The following is a 19504-nucleotide window of genomic DNA, read 5'->3' on the forward strand; positions in this document are numbered from 1 at the left end:
CCCTTTTCCATACTCCTTCAGACGTCCTTTATTCCCATTCACATACTTATAGAGATAGTCTGACACCCATTCACATTCTCATACAGACACTATTACACCCTCTCACATACCCATACCTACACTGCTAAACCCATTCACATACTGATACAGAGACTCTGACATCCTCTTATATACCTATAGAGAGACTCTCACACACTCTCACATACCCATACAAAGAGTTTTGCATCCTGTCAAATACCCATTCAGACTTCCTTTATTTCCACCCACATACCCATAAAGACTGTCTGACACCTGTTCAGATATCCATACACAGACTTGTTATACCCTCTCAAATACACATGCTGAGACAATCACATTTTTCTCATATATGTAGACTACTTTCTATCCATTCACATAATCATGCAGACTCTCACGCCCTCTCACATACCCCTACAAAGACTCTCACATAGTCTCACATATATATATATATATATAGACATTCTTATACCAATTCATATACCCATAGTTAGACTCTCATAGCCTGTCACAGACCCATACATAGACTGTCACAGCCTCTCACATACCCATACTTACACTATCACACTCTGACACATACATATATGGGGACCTTATACCATTTGATATGCCTATACAGAAACTGCCACACCCTCGCACATATGCATACAGGCAGTCTTATATACATTCACATAGTTATATACAGACTCTGACATCCTTTCAGTTCCTTATGCAGACCTCTTTTACTCTGATTCCTATTTGCATACAGTGTCACACCCATCCACATATCATACAGATACTCTTACATCTTCTCACATTCCCATACAGACACTATACTACCCATTTACATGCTGGTACAGCTGGTACTCCCATTTACATACCCATACAGACTCTCACACCCTCCCACATGCCAATACACAGACTCTCCTATTATCTCGTATATTCATATAGCCATCCTTACACCCATTCATATATCCATAAAGAGGCTCTCACATACCCATACATATACTGTCTCAGCCTTTCACATACCCATACAAATACTGTAATACCATTTACATACTGATACAGTGACTCTGACATCCTCTCACATACCCATTCAGAGTCTCACACCCTATCAGATACCAATAGACTGTCACATCCTTTCACATAGCCATATACATACATATATAGAGACTCTTACACACTCTCATGTACCCATGTAGACATCCTTATATCAATTTACATATTGAACTGCAAACTCTCATATCCTCTCACATACCCATATATAGACTGATAGACCCTGTTACATACCCATACAGTCACCCTTATACACATTCACATAGCTATAAACAGCGTCTGAAAGCCTTTCAAATATTTATACAAATCTTCTTTATTTATATTCCCATACTTATACAGACAGTGCAATACCCATTCACATACTCATACAGTGACTCATGCACCCTCCCACATACTCATACAGACACTTGTACCATTTCCATACTGATACCAAAACTCTGACATCCTGTCACATACCCATAGAGAAACTCTCAAACCCTCTCACATATACATACTTAGACTGTCACAGCCAATCATGCGCAAATGTAATTTTAGGCAATTTTGAGTCGATTTTTATTTTTTGCAAATGTTACAAGATCATTTTATCTGTTATTCAGTAGCATCTTTTTTATCATTAGCAATGAAAGTGAGAAGGCTTATGAAGTAATTTAGAATCAGCTATCTTTTGAATGTGTTTTTATCTGATTCCTTTTAAATGCTTCTCGTCTATGATATTTTATTGTAAATTGCGCTCGGTGCTTTTATGATCTATGTGCTTTTTAGCTCAAATAAAGTATTTTTGATTTGATTTTATTTGACTGTCACAGCCTTTCACATACCTATTCAGTCCTTCTTTATTCTTATCCATTCTCCATCCATTTACATAAACAGGCTTTTAGACCCTCTCACATATCTATTCGTAGATTATCAGACCCTCTTATGTAGCTATACACTGTTATAACCATTCACATACCTATAGAGATACTCTCATATCCTCTGGGAAATCTGCACAGATACTGTTCTACCTATTCAAATACCAATGCAAGGCTCTCACTCCATCTCTTAATATGTTGCATGGTTTTATTGATAACGAATATACTTAGTGAATCAACAATTAGATGATTTAATCTGGATCTTAATGTATTGTGTATTACTTTTCCAGACATAAAGTTTTTAAAAAGAACAACTACAATTCCTGACAAAATGCAAAAAAGAAAGAATCAGAGGAAACAGTATTATTAACTTTGAAGTGAGGCAGACAAACAAAATATGGTGGGGAATGTGCAGGGAAAAAAAGAGAAGCTAGTAAGAGTACTAAGCAGTTTCTCCAAAAATATGTCGTAAAATGCAGAATGAGAAAACAGTCTTATCTAAAAAATGAATTTGCACATCAAGTGGAAAAAAGCAAGGAGTACTTTTCTTATGAAGTATGAAATGTTCAAAGAAATCAGTAAAACAAAAAAAGAGAACAATTAATAAAAGAGTCTCTTCTATTTCTTCAACAAGAAAATAATGTCCTCATATTTTCAAATGACATCTTGGGACAACCACTATTTAAACTTCACAGCTGGTTGATGAAGTTTTAATTCTTAGAGATGTTTGGCTGATGGTACATCTTCGTTCTTCTCCATCGCTTGAAGAACGTCCTGTGTCTTTAACAAGTATAACATTAGCACATGTCCTTGTGCTTTTACAAAGAAACAAAATAAACATAAAGGAATTAACAACGGTGTCCCTTTATCTTCTCCAAAGTGGTAACAAGGTGATTGTTTTCTTTCTAAATTAGTTGATAGCATTTAGAACAGTGAACAACTATTTCTTTAAAGTCTATAGAAGTTGTTGCAATGGTGATATTTGCAAAAGATTGGTTGGGTATAGATGGCAATCCTCTCACGTCAGTAGAAGATGTTGATATCTGGTTTAGGATTCTTAAATATGTCTAACCATGGTTGCTCTTGATGTGCTTCAACTTTGATGATATCTCTGGAAAGCTATTTCACATACAGGTGATATTCAATGTATCTGGCAGTGCCTTTGTTTTCTCCTGAAGGTACAATAAAACAGTTCCACATGATCAAACTCACTGTTTTGGGTGTGGCTTTCTCAAATTGTGGGTGTGATGAAAAAGGAACCAATAAAACTCAAGCTTTTAGTTGTATTATTGGCTGACACCATGTATTATGCTGCACTGTTTTGGGTGTGGCTTTCTCAAATTGTGGGTGTGATGAAAAAGGAACCAATAAAACTCATATTTTCAAATGACATCTTGGGACAACCACTATTTAAACTTCACAGCTGGTTGATGAAGTTTTAATTCTTAGAGATGTTTGGCTGATGGTACATCCTCGTTCTTCTCCATCGCTTGAAGAACGCCCTGTGTCTTTAACAAGTATAACATTAGCACATGTCCTTGTGCTTTTACAAAGAAACAAAATAAACATAAATGAATTAACAACGGTGTCCCTTTATCTTGTCCAAAGTGGTAACAAGGTGATTGTTTTCTTTCTAAATTAGTTGATAGCATTTCGAACAGTGAACAACTATTTCTTTAAAGTCTATCCAAGTTGTTGCAATGGTGATATTTGCAAAAGATTGGTTGGGTATAGATGGCAATCCTCTCACGTCAGTAGAAGATGTTGATTTCTGCTTTAGGATTCTTAAATATGTCTAACCATCGTTGCTCTTGATGTGCTTCAACTTTGATGATATCTCTGGAAAGCTATTTCACATACAGGTGATATTCAATGTATCTGGCAGTGCCTTTGTTTTCTCCTGAAGGTACAATGAAACAGTTCCACATGATCAAACTCACTGTTTTGGGTGTGGCTTTCTCAAATTGTGGGTGTGATGAAAAAGGAACCAATACAACTCAAGCTTTTAGTTGTATTATTGACTGACACCATGTATTATGCTGCACAGCTAATTTCCACAGGAAATTTAAACATTACAATGAAAAAGTTTGTATTATGGCATAATACTTAAAGTTATGATAGTTGTAATATATGTTTATATATTTATGTAGAATTGTAATAGTTATGTGTAAATTATGATTGTTGTTTTATTGTTTTGCTGTAATACATTTATAATTTTTGTTTATATTTTATCATTGTTACTCATTTGTTATCTATTTTTTTATTCTATCTACTGCATTGTTTCTTACCTTTTCAATGATTGTCACTCCTTTTACCTTATAGTTTTGTAGTATTTACAGTACTTTGTAATTGTATTTTTAAAAAAGTTAATACTTTTTCCTTTCCAGGTAAACACTGATAAATACACTGACACTGACACACCTAGGTAAGTACTGGTGCATTCAATCACGTATTCCTCAACTCACTCATACACACACTAAGACACTCCGAGATTCACTGAAACATACACTGGAACACACAAAAATCACACCAATCCATTCAATAACATATTCATACACACTGTGACACATCCTAGGGCTGACTGATACATGCACTGACACACTCAAGCATTCACTTTCTGACTTACTTTTGCGGTTTCTCTTGATGTGCCTCCACATCGATGATGTGACATAACTGTGCTTTTTTATAGTACCTCTAGAAAACGTTCTCCCACACAACTTTAACTCAAAATATCTAGGAGTGGCTTTTTTATCTCCAGAAGGTAGAATAAAACACTTCTGCAGTTCACTCCATTTATTTATAATAGTTATAATATATATTTATATATTTTTATAGAGTTACAACAGTTATAGTTGTTATATGTAAAATATTAATGGTGCTCAATTGGTTTGTTAAATAAATATATTATTGATGTATATATATTTTCTCATTGTTTTCTATCTTTTCCATGATTGTTACTCCTGTTACCCTATGGTTTTTGTTGCATTTACAGTACTTTGTGATTGTAGTTTTTGAAAAATGTAATTCTTTTGCCGTTCCAGACACACACTGATTTATACACTGGCACACTCATAACACACTCATTCATTCAGTATTACATTTACAGACTCATTCATACACACTGTAGAACTGACTGATACATACACTAATTCACTCATGCACACTATCATGCATTCATTGAATCACTTAGTAACTCACTCACGTATAGACTGAGGCACCACAGGACACACTAATTGATACATTAACACACCCCTGCACATAGTCATGCATTGGCAGAGCCACTCAGTCATACACAAACTGAAACACCATGTGACACTTTGATACATACACTGACACCACCGCAGACACACCGATGCATACACTAACTCACATAGGCACACTCTTCCACGTACACTGACACATCCATGGACACACTCTTTCAGGCACTGAGATATCCAGAGACACACTAAGACAGAAACTGACTAACCGTGTTCGTAAAATCCGTTCCGCTCGTGGAATTTGAGTATTTTTGGCAATTTCGCGGTCCGCGAATCGCGCAAATTTGTCCAAAAATCCACAATTCACAAGCTGGCGGATTTTTTTGCTTGGTCGGGCTTGAAAAATACAATATAATGCGCGCTGCGTTGACTTACCGTGATTCTGAGTCCGCCGAGTTGTTTTTCTCCCGGTTTGTGTGTGCTGCGCAATTTTGGATCTTGCTGCGTGATCGCGTGAGAGTTTTTTGACCACATGTACATCATCGCGGCCCGCTATCTTGCACAGCGAGAGTTTGACAACGTGAGTACGTCATAAGGGCCTGCGGTCACATACCGCGGGAGTAAACAAGTGCGCACACGTAGATGCGGCATGCAGCTGACTTCCGGCGGGAGATTTGAACAGCTTGCTTTCCCGAATTTGCAAAAATCGCAATTCTGCAAAAGAAATCCACCGCAGGCAGCATAAACCTTCTGAAAATGATGATTTTGATCAGAATAACTCCTCAGATTGAGATTTTACTACACTTTTTTGTGCAAGGAGACCATTTTTGGGGGGGGGAGGAAGGAAGTGCTCCAGAGTCTCCAACTTCCTGTTCCTGTCCAGCAGGCTCCTCCCAGTGCTTTGTCCATCTCCTGGTCACTTTTCAATTGGATCTGGAGCTGGAAGGATTACTTTTTGTGGCTGCTGCTGGATATTTGTATTTGAGGACTTTTTGGACTTTGGAGTTTTTGGATCACTTTTGGATTTGAGATTTTACAAGTAAGTTGGTGTTGTTTGTTTGGGGCATTGCAGTTGCTGCAACTACAATTTTAAAACTTTTTTCACAACTAAAAAAAAATATATATTGTGGGTAGCCACATTATCCCGTAGGCGCAGGGTTAGTCATGGGTGCATGATACTAAGCATGGGCGGATCTAGCGGATCTTGCGTACGCGAAATTGCGGATTTACGGATTCGCAATCCGCGAAGATACGCGAACTCTAGCGGATTTGCGGATTTTCCCGTTTTTTGTGTTGGCGCGCGTTCGCGACGATTTTGGGACAATTTCGCAATTGCGAACGTACTTTTCGGCACGCAACGGCCGCGACTATGTTGTTTCTACGTCTGGTTTATCATCACAGGTTCACAGCACCCTCTGCTTCACCACTGCCACCCTCTGGGACACCCATGCCACCCTCTGGTACATCCTCACTGCCACCCATTAGGTTTGTTTATCACTGTAGTTTATGGGGGGTGAAAAAAGCAAGCACACCTCCCCTACTTCAACTGCCATGAATTAATGGGGGGTTGATTAATGTGTCAGTTATTTAGAAAGTTCCAGTCTGGCTGGCACCTGCTTCCTTCCTTATCTGTAATTTGCTTTCTGTTGCAGTGAAATTTTTTTTCACAGGACCTTTATGGTCTACTTGTAGCTATTCTATGAGCCTGCTGTTTGGGTCATAGCAGGGTCATAGAATAGTTGCAAACTCTGGAGGGGCCCCTCAGGAAGCACTACAGTGAATGTTACAAATGTTAAGTTTGAACTTTTGCACCTGCTCATTGCTTTCAGTTTAGCAAAAACCGTTTTTTCTGCAATTTCGCGCGTTTTTTGGGGCGCGAATCCGTGCGAGATCGATTTCGGGAGCCGCGAATGCTTGCGAATACACTTTTTTTTTTTTGCGACGTGTATGTTCGCGGGCTTTTGCGCGTGTTCGCGAGGCGCTTGTAGCTATACGTTTGCCAAGTTACTCTAGCGGTCGTACACGGGCGCGGCCATCTTGTTTGCGTGACGTAATTCCGTTTCCGGCCGCTATGTGTAATCTCGCAAACTGTGCTGCTCGCTAGTACAATTTCGCGCGTGCTCGCGAGGAAAATCTCGCGCGAAGTTACCCACGCGGTTGTGAACGGGCGCGGCCATCTTGTTTCTCATTCATTGCTATGGTTCTGGGCATGCTTTCTGTATCCTCTCTGAATCTCTGCCATCCTTTGCTTGTTTGAAGTTTATTTAATCTATTTTACTTATTATCTATCCCTCTATTTTTCTAGCTGTATATTTTTGTGTTTTCTGCTACTTTTAGTTACTTTTAAACTACTTTTTTAAACTCTTTTCTTTTCTTCTTCACTATTCTATTGTGTAGTGTAGTGTAAAGATAAGAACTGCGTAATGCTAGACACTAAGGGTCATATTTTCAATTAACGGCGCATCCCTGCAAAGTAGCAGGGATGCGGCAGTAATTGTGTGCCATGCCACCATCACCACCCATTGGCCCAAAACGTCACAGAAGCCTTACGCATCTGTGCCGTAAAGGCGGCGCATTGCTGGAGTTGCGTGCCAACGATGGCGCAGCTCCAGCAATGCTCTGGGGTACCCTATCTCCCCAATGCTGCATCAAGCCGTACGTCGGCTTCAAGCGCGCAGGGTTTGACTCATGCATCATTGTCTTAAAAGTGACTGATTGACATCTTGTAGATTTCCCTCAGCCACTTTTAGGATTCGTCCCTGCGCAGGTACGCCCTCCCTTGCGCCGGAACGCCCCCTGATGGCGCAGGGCTTTACAACGTGATGCATCGCCCACAATTTCTTTTTTTTTAATATATACGCCGCACCAACACCATGGCGAGTCTTTTGTTCTGCCGCAGCGTCACAAAAGTCACGCAACAATGGAGGAAAATGAGCCGCATGGGACTTCTAAATCAGCCCCAACAGACTGAAGTCGACTCCTTCCTTTAGACACATGGCTATAAGAAGAAATAGTGGTGGTGGTGGGTGGATTGATAGTTTGAGTATTCACTGATCTGCAAGCAGGATGGACTTTGTCTGTCACTTCGCGTGCTGCGGACTGCTGCCTGCAGTGCCAGGCCTAGGCAAACCTCTTTAGTAGTCTGTTTATTGAGTTACATAGGAACTTTCTAAGTCAACGTTCCGCAAATCAGGCAATACGAATAACGTAGTATACCACCTGAGATAGATCCCGTGGAATAGTTGTCTATCTATTTGCTATTTCTCCAAAAAATGTTGTTATTGTTCTTTTGAAATGGTTGATTTGGTTGACAAATCTCATCCATGTTTTGTGGTCTTTCTTTCTTTCATGTTGTACATCAGCTCCCCCCAAGGGCAAGAGGACACAGGAGGAGGAGGGTGCTCAGGATGCAGGCCAGGATCGGGCAGGCGAGGGCTCCTTTGCTGGCCCCAGTAAGTTTTAATTGTAATAAAGAGTACCTATTTTTTCCTAGCGTTCCTCATTCGATTTTTTCTAAATCGTCTTTGATCTTCTTGTACACTGGATATAAATTCTTATCCTGGCTCTAATATGACTCCCTGTGGTATTACTAGATTATTCTTATTAGTCTGTCTGTGTAGCTAACTAAGATTGGACATTTGGCAATTCCATTGGACTCCCATTCTATTCAGCAATAGCTCTATGCACTGTCTCCTTACTGACTAGATAGTGTGGCTGAGTCATTCAGCTCTGTAGTCACCGATTATTGATCCCCAATGATCTCTAGATTATCATACGCAGGACAAGAGAGTACGGAGTCACAGCACAGTCAAGAAGTGTCAGAGGCACTCATGCTTGCAAAAATTCCAAAACCTTTAGCTCATCCACTCTAGTCTGGAGGACCAAAAACCACAGAGTCTATTTAAGTTTAAAAGCTTTATTAAAAGTAAACACATTTATTAAAATCTACTTTGTCATAAAACTATTTAACTGAAAACGGAAAAGTGGTTAGTGCTGACGATTAATTGGACACATTTCTTGTGGTAGAGCCGAGCTCTCACCTGGTTTGAACTTGATCCTGGTCGTGTTCTTAGGAGTCAAGCTTCTGTCTGTTAGGAGAAAAAGTGGTGCGTGTTAAAAATAAAAAGCAAGCATTCATCAGTTGTGCATAAAAGTGCAGCAAGACAACAGCCTTCCCTGGAAAAAGGGACATTTTTACTTTGGAGTAGACAGTCACAAATTATTACATTGTATTGAGTTTTTTTAACATTTCTCCTAGACCAAATATTATATAGTAGTGAGTGGTGTATTCTAACATTCTTAAATGTACTTTGTAGGTGTAACATCTGGTGACGGGGCCAGCGCGGAGGTGGCTGTGTTGGGCGAGGACTCGGAGGACTCTGGGGAGGAGGCGGTGCAAGAGCCGGCGGACGGTCCTGTGGGGGTTCAAACGGTGGTGGCGGAAACAGGTAAGCTATATATTCCTTACTTATTGAGATTGAAGACTGCATAGTGTGCTTTCTGCACGGGTGTATTACAAATCAACCAGGTAGTAGCCTCCTCGAAATGTACTTCGACTTAGCTGTGAAGTTTTTGGTGAGAAGAATCCCAATAAGTTCTTAGACGAACGTGATGGATGGGATGAACGAAAAGCGAAAGAAGGGTGTAAGTAAGTGGGACACGAAATTGTATGATGGCTGGCAAAGAAGAACGATATGTGTTTGCTTGGCCCCCGAGGTGGCTTGGAAGGAAAGAATATGGTATGGTGCATGGCTGGGTCAATGATGAAGCAAGGATGGGTGGAAGGACAGCAGCCTGGGTGGGTGAAACAGAAACTGTATGTGTGCGTATACTTTGACTGAATGGATGCCTGGAGCATGGTATTCTCTGACTCTTAGATAGCACATGTGTATCTAGAGAGAGTAGATGGTCGCCAGATGTACTAAGTGTTACCTTGAAGAGCATGTACCACCGCACCCGCACGTCCGTTCCAGTGCAGGGAAGGAAAGGAAAAGGAATTGTAAATGTGTCCAATACTACCATGAATAGTAGCAGTACTTTGTATTGCGTCTGCAATCACAGCATATATCTGGTTATTACGGTGGACACTCCGTACCTCTCTTAATAACTTTAGTTTGCGTGTAGTACGTCATTCATGTGTGGGTGTATCACTGTTCACTCAATATTAAGCAAAGCACCTAAAGTCATCCCATATGTCATCAAATACGTCCCATGTGAAGTGATAGATAATCAAATTAGTTAGCTTCTTCATTGTCCTTTTCTAGTACTCATTTGCACTGTAGGGTGAAAGGTAAATTAATTAAGCAGTAGCCCTTGTAACAGAGTATTCTCAGTGCCACCCGTAATAGAAAAGTAATAGCTTCACCACCTGCATGTACTGGACCGGTACAGTAACGCAAGTCTGTCTCACTCATCATGGTGTGCAACTTTTTTTCTCGGGTGCAAGTTCACTGTGCTGTCCATGTCATTCTGCCGGCTTGCCTAAGATAACGTACCAATTTTCCTAAACAAGAGAGAAGAAGAAGAATAAGACTGGTGTACTGTCATAGTCGACTGTAATGGAAGTCCATAGTGGTCGTAGAATTTGTTCATTAAAGTACCACTAATGTTAGAGCAAGGATGCAGGAGTGGGAGGTTACATAGATACTGTCCTCAATAGTTATGTACTGTGCTTTCAATTTGCTACTTGTACTGTGACCCAACTTTCGGCTCCATCACTTTGTGCTATTAATGCTAAGGAGCATTGGTTACAGACTATGTCTTTCTTTCTTCATATAGTTGCTCCTTCCAAATCAACAACACGGAGGGAGCAGGCTAGAATGGCCCGGCAACGGAGGCTGGAGGCCACTGTCGCCGAATATCGGCGGCTGGTGGCCCCGGAGGAGGAGGAGGACACGCAGTCGAGCGGTGCAACAACAACATCCTCGGCTGGGACCGCTGCATCCTCCTCCAGGTCCCGCAGTGCTCCAGCGGGACCGAGCCGGGCTAACAAAGCCAACCGCCACCGCCAAGCAACAGAAAAACCAGCTGCCCCCCACAGGAGCTGCAAGGAACGCCAACGCCACCTACGAGTCCGAATGTCCAACCTGGAGCAGGAGGTCCAGAAGTATAAGAACTTGGTGAAGGGCCTCCGCTCCGAGCTTGCCACCCTCCGCAAGGAGTATGATGCCCATGCGGCAAAATGCACCAGCACCAGCACCCTCCAGTAGTGGAGTGTCCCTTGCCCTTTTTTTATAGACTTTTGGGGGGTGGGTTTTGGGAGTTGGGATCGTTTTGGGACGTTTCAAAGACAATCGTTGGGGTTAGGGTGGGTCTTGAGGGAGATTATTTTGTTAGGGCTACATAAATATATATTTTTAAACTTTATCTGACCATACCTGTTTTTTACTGCTTTTCAGTCTGGTGGGTGGGGGACGGGGGTGTAACAGTAACTTTGTTTTCCTGAACAGTCGTAGGACTTTAGTAGTACAACCGTCAATCTCTTGTCTACTCCGAAATAATACTCCATTATACTACCTCCCACCAAACGCTTATCTTACCTGTAATTAGTGTTAGAAATTAGGGCTAGGCCCAGGGCTGGCTCCACGTGAAATGGGGATTAACGTTGTCAATCCTGGGCGGGTGACATTTCCTCATTGCGGTGGTACTAGTGGTGTGACACAGTGGCAGTTGCATGCCTATGGAAAAAAAGAAAACGAAACCTTGTTTGTCCTTACGGTAGCATTACAACGGTTACGGTACGATCGAGAATATAGCAGGTGACAGTACACTAGAACAGTGCCATAATGTAGCCTAACAAATGGTAAAGTATTTGCTTGCAAGTATAAGTAACTAGTACTTGCGTTGAATTTATTTGACATTGGCTACTACTACTAGAAGATATAGTACTGAAGCTGAGTAAGTCTAGAAGATATCCTCGTATTCCTTCACCAGCCTGTTGCTATGACCTTATCCTCCCCAGCAAGTGTGTGGAATTATTGATGTCATTTTAGTCAGACATCAAGCAAAACAACACAGCCCGGGGGAAGAGGGTTAGGGTTTGTAAAATGGATGGGAATGGGGGTTTCTTTTTGGGTAGGTTTTGTTGAGAGAAGAAAAAAAAAGCAGAGCATGGACAAACAATAATTGAAGATAAAGACAATCTTTGGTTACAAACTAAAGCTAAGCACATGCAGTCACACTCATAGAATAAAACAATGGATACTGGATCTGTATTGCGTATGTTGTTGGAGTTGTCCTGTTGAATTTGGTAAGTAAGTTGCATGCAGCAAACAATTCCTCTTATTGGCGGCACTCCTCCATTCCAGCTGACGCTTCGTCCATCAATGTTGGTGACCACTGACAGAAGACACCCTGTCCACTGCCTGCCTGGCGGATGTTGACTGAAACCCGGCCTGTAATTATTGAACGGAAAACAGGAAGTGCTATTACAATACCACTGATAAATAAATAAAAGGTATGTACGCTGTGTGGTTCAAAAAGTGACACTTTGATTTCCCTAATAGACAGTACAATATTTTTGAAATTGCGTGCTCTGTCTGAGTCACCTTTTTAAGGATAAATAAGTATGGCCAAAATATTATAGCGGATCTTTCCCCTCAAGGTAGGTGTACTGTAAACTGTGTTTTAGAACAAAATTTGACCTTCCCAGCAATGCTCCCACCAAGACCCTTACTAAAGCCAGTCGCAAAAATGTAGAAGAACCCCAATCAGATCTCCAAAAACGATGCCTAGCAGAAAAATGGTTACAAAACGTACTTTGAAAGTAACAGTAGGCCCAAATACAGACCGTGCATTGTATTCAAACCACTTGCAAGCAAGCAAAAGTATCCATAGCCAGCATCGCTCCAACAGTGCTCTACAACACCAGAACTGCGTTGCAATAGAACCCCCCGAAACACATGCAATCCTGCTGCTAGGGCTAACCCTAACGAACCCTAACTTACAAAAAAGTGCCAAAACTGGTGTTTCCTTATGGATTTTGTCCAAAACACTTCTATCCGGTATTAGACCTTCCCAGGAATGCCCCAGGCAAGACCCGCCAACCCACCCGGAAAAAACCACCCGACAACACCCCCAAACAGCGAAAAAGCTAAATCTCATACTTACAATATCTCTCGGCCTTCGGTCCAAACGCGGCGCTGTGCAGCTAGGTCATCATCATCATCAATCATCATAACTCCTGTTTTCCACCACGGATTTCCTGAAAAGCAAATGCAATCAAGATTAGATTGTCGCAGCAGTGCTTCGACAGAGACCCCGGCCGCAACCCACCCACGAACAGCAGGAAGCCCCCCAAAACGCTACATTGAGCAAGATGACAGAAGAAATAGCAAAAAAAAGGCTGTTCCTTAAGGATTTTGTCCAAAACACTTCTATCCGGTATTAGACCTTCCCAGGAATGCCCCAGGCAAGACCCGCCAACCCACCCGGAAAAAACCACCCGACAACACCCCCAAACAGCGAAAAAGCTAAATCTCATACTTACAATATCTCTCGGCCTTCAGTCCAATCGCGGCGCTGTGCAGCTAGGTCATCATCATCAATCATCATAACTCCTGTTTTCCACCACGGATTTCCTGAAAAGCAAATGCAATCAAGATTAGATTGTCGCAGCAGTGCTTCGACAGAGACCCCGGCCGCAACCCACCCACGAACAGCAGGAAGCCCCCCAAAACGCTACATTGAGCAAGATGACAGAAGAAATAGCAAAAAAAAGGCTGTTCCTTAAGGATTTTGTCCAAAACACTTCTATCCGGTATTAGACCTTCCCAGGAATGCCCCAGGCAAGACCCGCCAACCCACCCGGAAAAAACCACCCGACAACACCCCCAAACAGCGAAAAAGCTAAATCTCATACTTACAATATCTCTCGGCCTTCGGTCCAATCGCGGCGCTGTGCAGCTAGGTCATCATCATCAATCATCATAACTCCTGTTTTCCACCACGGATTTCCTGAAAAGCAAATGCAATCAAGATTAGACTGTCGCAGCAGTGCTCCCAGACACCAAAAATCACCCACAAACACCCGGAACCCCGCCAAAGAGCACCCCAAAGGCAAGCAAGTCAGCAAAAACGGCAAGAAATTTCCACCTCATATTTGGTCCAAAACACTTTTGTCCATTATTAGAGCTTCACAGCAATGGGCCCAAATCCGTCAACTCACCCGCAAAGAAGTACAACACCCCCACAAGTGCTGAGTCTTTCTTCATTGGGCGTAATCCAGCACTCTGCTTTGAGGGAAATCGCAGTCTGGAGGAGGAGGATAGAGGAGCATGTTCTTCAGAACTTGTGAACCTGAGGAATGTAGACTGCGGCACCTTCAAATCAATAAGCAAACAAGTGAAGACAGTTCTGCTGATGGTCTTGTTTTTGGGCTTAGGTGATTAAAGTTTGAATTAAATTAACTGTGCAAACCAAAGAAAGAGAGACAAACAGGAATAAAAGTGAATAAGGACGAAAAAGAAAGTTCTTGATTCATTGTCTCATTTTCAGGGCTCGGTGTCAGGGAATAAGAAGAAGATTTCGTCATCATACTCTGCGAATTCAGGCAGAAGGAGGTCAGTGCCACCGAACAGAGAACAAATCCCCTCATCTATGTTGCCGTCCTCCTCGTCTTCATGCGGCGTGCTTTCTCGTACTTTGTAATCTGGTGGTATGAGGTGCTGATTCATCTTGATCATTGTCAGCCGCTCCACATTTTTGGGCGAGAGGCGGCTCCGTTTGGGAGTTACAATGCCACCAGCAGCACTGAAAACACGTTCAGAAGACACACTTGCGAGTGGGCAAGACAAATAGTTTATAGCCAGGTTGGAGAGCTGTGGCCACAATTGTTTTTTGCCATGCCAATACTGCAATGGCTCATCATTAAGAAAGACCTCTGTTGAGTCATTCATATAGTCCTGCACCATCGACTCAAGGTCATCAACGGTTCCTCCACTTTGCTTACTTTTTGCTGTGCCTTTGACATTTTTTCGAGAACCATACCCAAGCAAACTTAGCCAATCCTCTACAACAGCCACTGATACTGTTGTGTGTGGTGCAGATGATCCAGTTGCCTTTAACGGCTGAGAGGTCACTTGTGCCCCAGCCACAGGTGCAGAAGTGGATTCTTGTGACTGGGGATGGCCTGCTGATGCTGATGTACTGTCTTCTCCTTCAATAACCTGCCGTTCTTTTTCAAACCTCGTGGCTGACAAGGCTAACCAATTTTTGTACTTTTGAACATCTGCATCAGCAAAAGGAAAGAATGCTTCGCCTGCCAGTGCCTTTTTGTAGCGTGGATCCAGAATAGTAGCACAAATGTAATGCTGTTCTGACTTGATGTTTTTAAGACGTTTTTCACCACGTAGGCGCTCTAATAATTTCTCAGACAAAATAAAATGGTCTTTTTTTTTTCCATCTTTTTCAAACTCAGAAGACACCGCCATCAGTTGGTGCTCCAGCATGCACAACAATGGGATAGCTTTTCCCAAATTACAGTCCTCCTGGCTGACTGCACGCGTGAAGAACTCAAAAGGACGAAGAATGTCTCTCAGGCTTTTAACTATGTCCCATTGCGCCGCACCCAACCGCATGTCCTCCTTCTGAGATGTACCCTCTGTGAAGAAATAGTGATCGAGTACCGTATACTGCTCATACAGACGCTCAAGCATGTAGAAGGTTGAGTTCCAACGTGTTGCCACCTCCTGGATGAGTGCTTTCACTGGCATTTGACGTTCAAGTAGCAGTCTCCTCAGATGCTTCCGGGCCTTAAAAGAATGGCTGAAATGGTTGCACATTTTGCGGCAGGTGGCCATTACCTCGAACGCTGGACTGTGTTTATCACTCAAGAATCTTTGAACTACCAGGTTGATACAGTGCGCCAAACACGGCACTCTAAAATAGTCACCCTGAAACATGGCCTTAACTACATTGGCGCCATTATCCGTGGAAACATAACCAATCATGCGTTTTTGGGGGGATAGCATTTTCAAGACCTTTTTGTTAAACTCTTCCAAAAAGTTTTCTGCTGTGTGACTTTTCTCCAAGCCAAACATGGCTAGTGTTGCATGTTTCCGAGCAGCTTTAAAAACTTGGTCCGGGTCAACACCTGCGTTTAGCTTTGCTTTAACACCTGAAAAAGAGACCCAGTGTGCAGTGATGCACATGTAATCAGCGCCTGCGCCACTGGTCCACATGTCTGTTGTCAGATGTATTGTGTGAACAGCACTCTTCTGCAAAGCTGCCCCAATCGCCTCCAGCACATCTTCATGTATTGCTGGAACCGCAACTCTGGCAAAATAGAACCGGCTAGGAACCTTCCATTTAGGGCAGAGCGTTGCCACTAATTCTAGAAAACCTACTGCTTCTACAAAAGAAAAAGGGAGAAGGTCCACAGCTAGCATTTTAGCCAGCTTAGTGTTATACAGACGCGTCAGTGGGTGGTTGCGTTCATATGGCACGTCTGAAGTAAGCATTGTTCTAATGTTGCCCTGGACCAAGCATTTACGGGCTGATAATGACTTCGTTGACCCAATTTTGCTCGCTGGTGAACTTTTGTGCGTTGGTGTCTCAGTCGCTCCAACACTCTTAGTGTGCCTCACATTGGGTGTGCTGCTGACAGGGGTACTGGGTGTAAGGGAAGTGTTTGACACGTCTTCTTCCTCCTCGTCATCATCAGATGAAACATCAACGTTTCCTTGAATTCGGCCTTTCTTGATCGCATCTAGGTGCGCAAACCATTTGACAGTGTGCTGTCTCCTAAGACGACCTCTCTGGCCTCCGGTACCATAGTTGGTACCTGGCTTACCACGACTAACTGCTTGCTTACAAATGGTACAAATGGCAAACTTTGGATTTTTTGGACAAACAGTAAAGAAGTCCCAAACTGGGGACTTGAAGTGTCTGTGGGACATGGAGGAGGCGGCGCCGGCGATACTGGTGGTGGTGGTCATGAAGCTAATGCCAGATGAATTGGAGGATCTGGATTGCCCAACTTTTGTACGTTTTGCACTTTCACCGCCACTAATTAAGGTCGAGGTTGACGGAGGTCTCTTCTTGCCAGAAAGAAATATGGAAGCGGGACGAGTTGGTGTACTACTTAACTCCAATGATTGTGGTGTTTCCACTGCCTCCTCATCGACAACATCATCATCATCATCACGCTCAGCAGCTCTTCGGGCTAGGGTCAAAATGTCTGTTTGCTGCATGCCCGCTGGGGCTGCAGTGACCTTTATGATGACTGGGTCGTCGTTGGCAGAGTCTTCATCAGCAGCAGTATCCGCCACTTCTTGTTGAGCCTCATCACACTCCATAACTCTGAGACTTTGGACAAGCTTCCTTTTACGCTTAACTACCTTTGTCGGATCATGGTGTGCCTCACTCTCAGACGGCTGTGGTGCTGGTTCCCAAGTTTGATCCGTATCATCAGAAGGAGGTGTGCTTGAAGAAGATGTAGACACCACCCTTGATCTCTTCCTTGCTAGGGGTGTGGAAGACAATGAAGGATCATCAGGAGGAGTGGCTTCCTCAAATGATACCTCGCCTTGATTGTCGATTTCCTGATGTGCCCCTACTTCGGGAGGAACAACTATTGTGGCCACTTGTGACCCTCCATGCACCTCTGCTTGCGCATCTCCTTGCGCTGCCTCTCCTTCCACATGTACTTGGGCTTGTACTTGCACATGTGATTGTTGTTGCGGCTGTGGTTGTTCAACACTCGTCAGATGAGCTACAACAACCTGTGTTGATTGAGGGACATTGCTGCTGCTTTCTTGCGATGAGCCAACATCACTGGTCGATGGTGATTGAAGAACTAACTGGCTGCCTCTGCAGCACTCAAGGGCTTGGACTTAAGTTGGAGTGGTGGTGGTGGTGGCACTGAGCCCAATGGAGCGGGGGTGCTGCTGCCAGCTTGGTCCCCAGCAGATCCCGCTGCAGGCATACTTTTTTTTTTACTCCCAAAAAAAGGGGCGGGCGGCACACCAGTGTCCTTGGTAACTTGCTTCTTCTGCTCCTTACTGGCACCTTTCTTGCTAGAGGAGCTACGGGTTACTTTTTTTGGGGCCATCTTCTTCAGAGCAGGTCAGCAGGCAGCAGTTGCACGAGTTGCAGAGGGTTCTGTGTCCAGACGTGACGTCGCGTGACGTTATGCTGCACACACACACCGCTGCAGGACTTCTTCCTGGCACTGGTGGTTCTCTTGAGTCTTCTTGTGCACCTAAAAGCAATGGAAGACAGAGGAACATCAGTTCAGTTATACACCCCAAAAAATGGACAAAACACAGAAAAATGAGCACAATCCCATGCCATCCATGATGTTTACATTGAAGACACCCCACAGAAAGACTAGGGACATGCAAGTATGCAACACTCACTACCCCTGGGCATAATGGATGAAAAGTAGGCAAAATAAGTGCATGCCTCAGACACTGCCTCTCTTCAAAATGGCCCCTTACACCCCAAGCACATGTTGCCTGTACCAGCCAGCACTCAAGATGGCCACCACCACCACCCACATGGCCAGTCCACATCAACAGTACACCCCCAAAAAACAGAAAAACAGCCAGAAATCACCACAATCCAATGCCATCCATGATGTTTACATTAAAGAGAGTGAGACCAGACCACACCACAGGCACACTCAGTCCATGCACCACCACCCCTGGGCAAAAGGCCACACCAGCAGCCCCCAAAAAATGACAAAAAACTATAAAATAAGCACAATCCCAGCCCATCCATGGCCTCAATTATGTTTACATTCAAGAAGACACCCCTCAGAAACACTAGGCCCATGCAACACTCACTACCCCTGGGCATAATGGATGAAAAGTAGGCAAAATAAGTGCAGGCCTCAGACACTGCCTCTCCTCAAAATGGCCCCTTACACCCCAAGCACATGTTGCCTGTACCAGCCAGCACTCAAGATGGCCACCACCACCACCCACATGGCCAGTCCACATCAACAGTACACCCCCAAAAAACAGAAAAACAGCCAGAAATCACCACAATCCAATGCCATCCATGATGTTTACATTAAAGAGAGTGAGACCAGACCACACCACAGGCACACTCAGTCCATGCACCACCACCCCTGGGCAAAAGGCCACACCAGCAGCCCCCAAAAAATGACAAAAAACAATAAAATAAGCACAATCCCAGCCCATCCATGGCCTCAATTATGTTTACATTCAAGAAGACACCCCTCAAAAACACTAGGCCCATGCAACACTCACTACCCCTGGGCATAATGGATGAAAAGTAGGCAAAATAAGTGCAGGCCTCAGACACTGCCTCTCCTCAAAATGGCCCCTTACACCCCAAGCACATGTTGCCTGTACCAGCCAGCACTCAAGATGGCCACCACCACCACCCACATGGCCAGTCCACATCAACAGTACACCCCCAAAAAACAGAAAAACAGCC

The sequence above is a fragment of the Lissotriton helveticus genome, chromosome 2_1 (genome assembly GCF_964261635.1).
Source record: "Lissotriton helveticus chromosome 2_1, aLisHel1.1, whole genome shotgun sequence".
Taxonomy (NCBI): domain Eukaryota; kingdom Metazoa; phylum Chordata; class Amphibia; order Caudata; family Salamandridae; genus Lissotriton; species Lissotriton helveticus.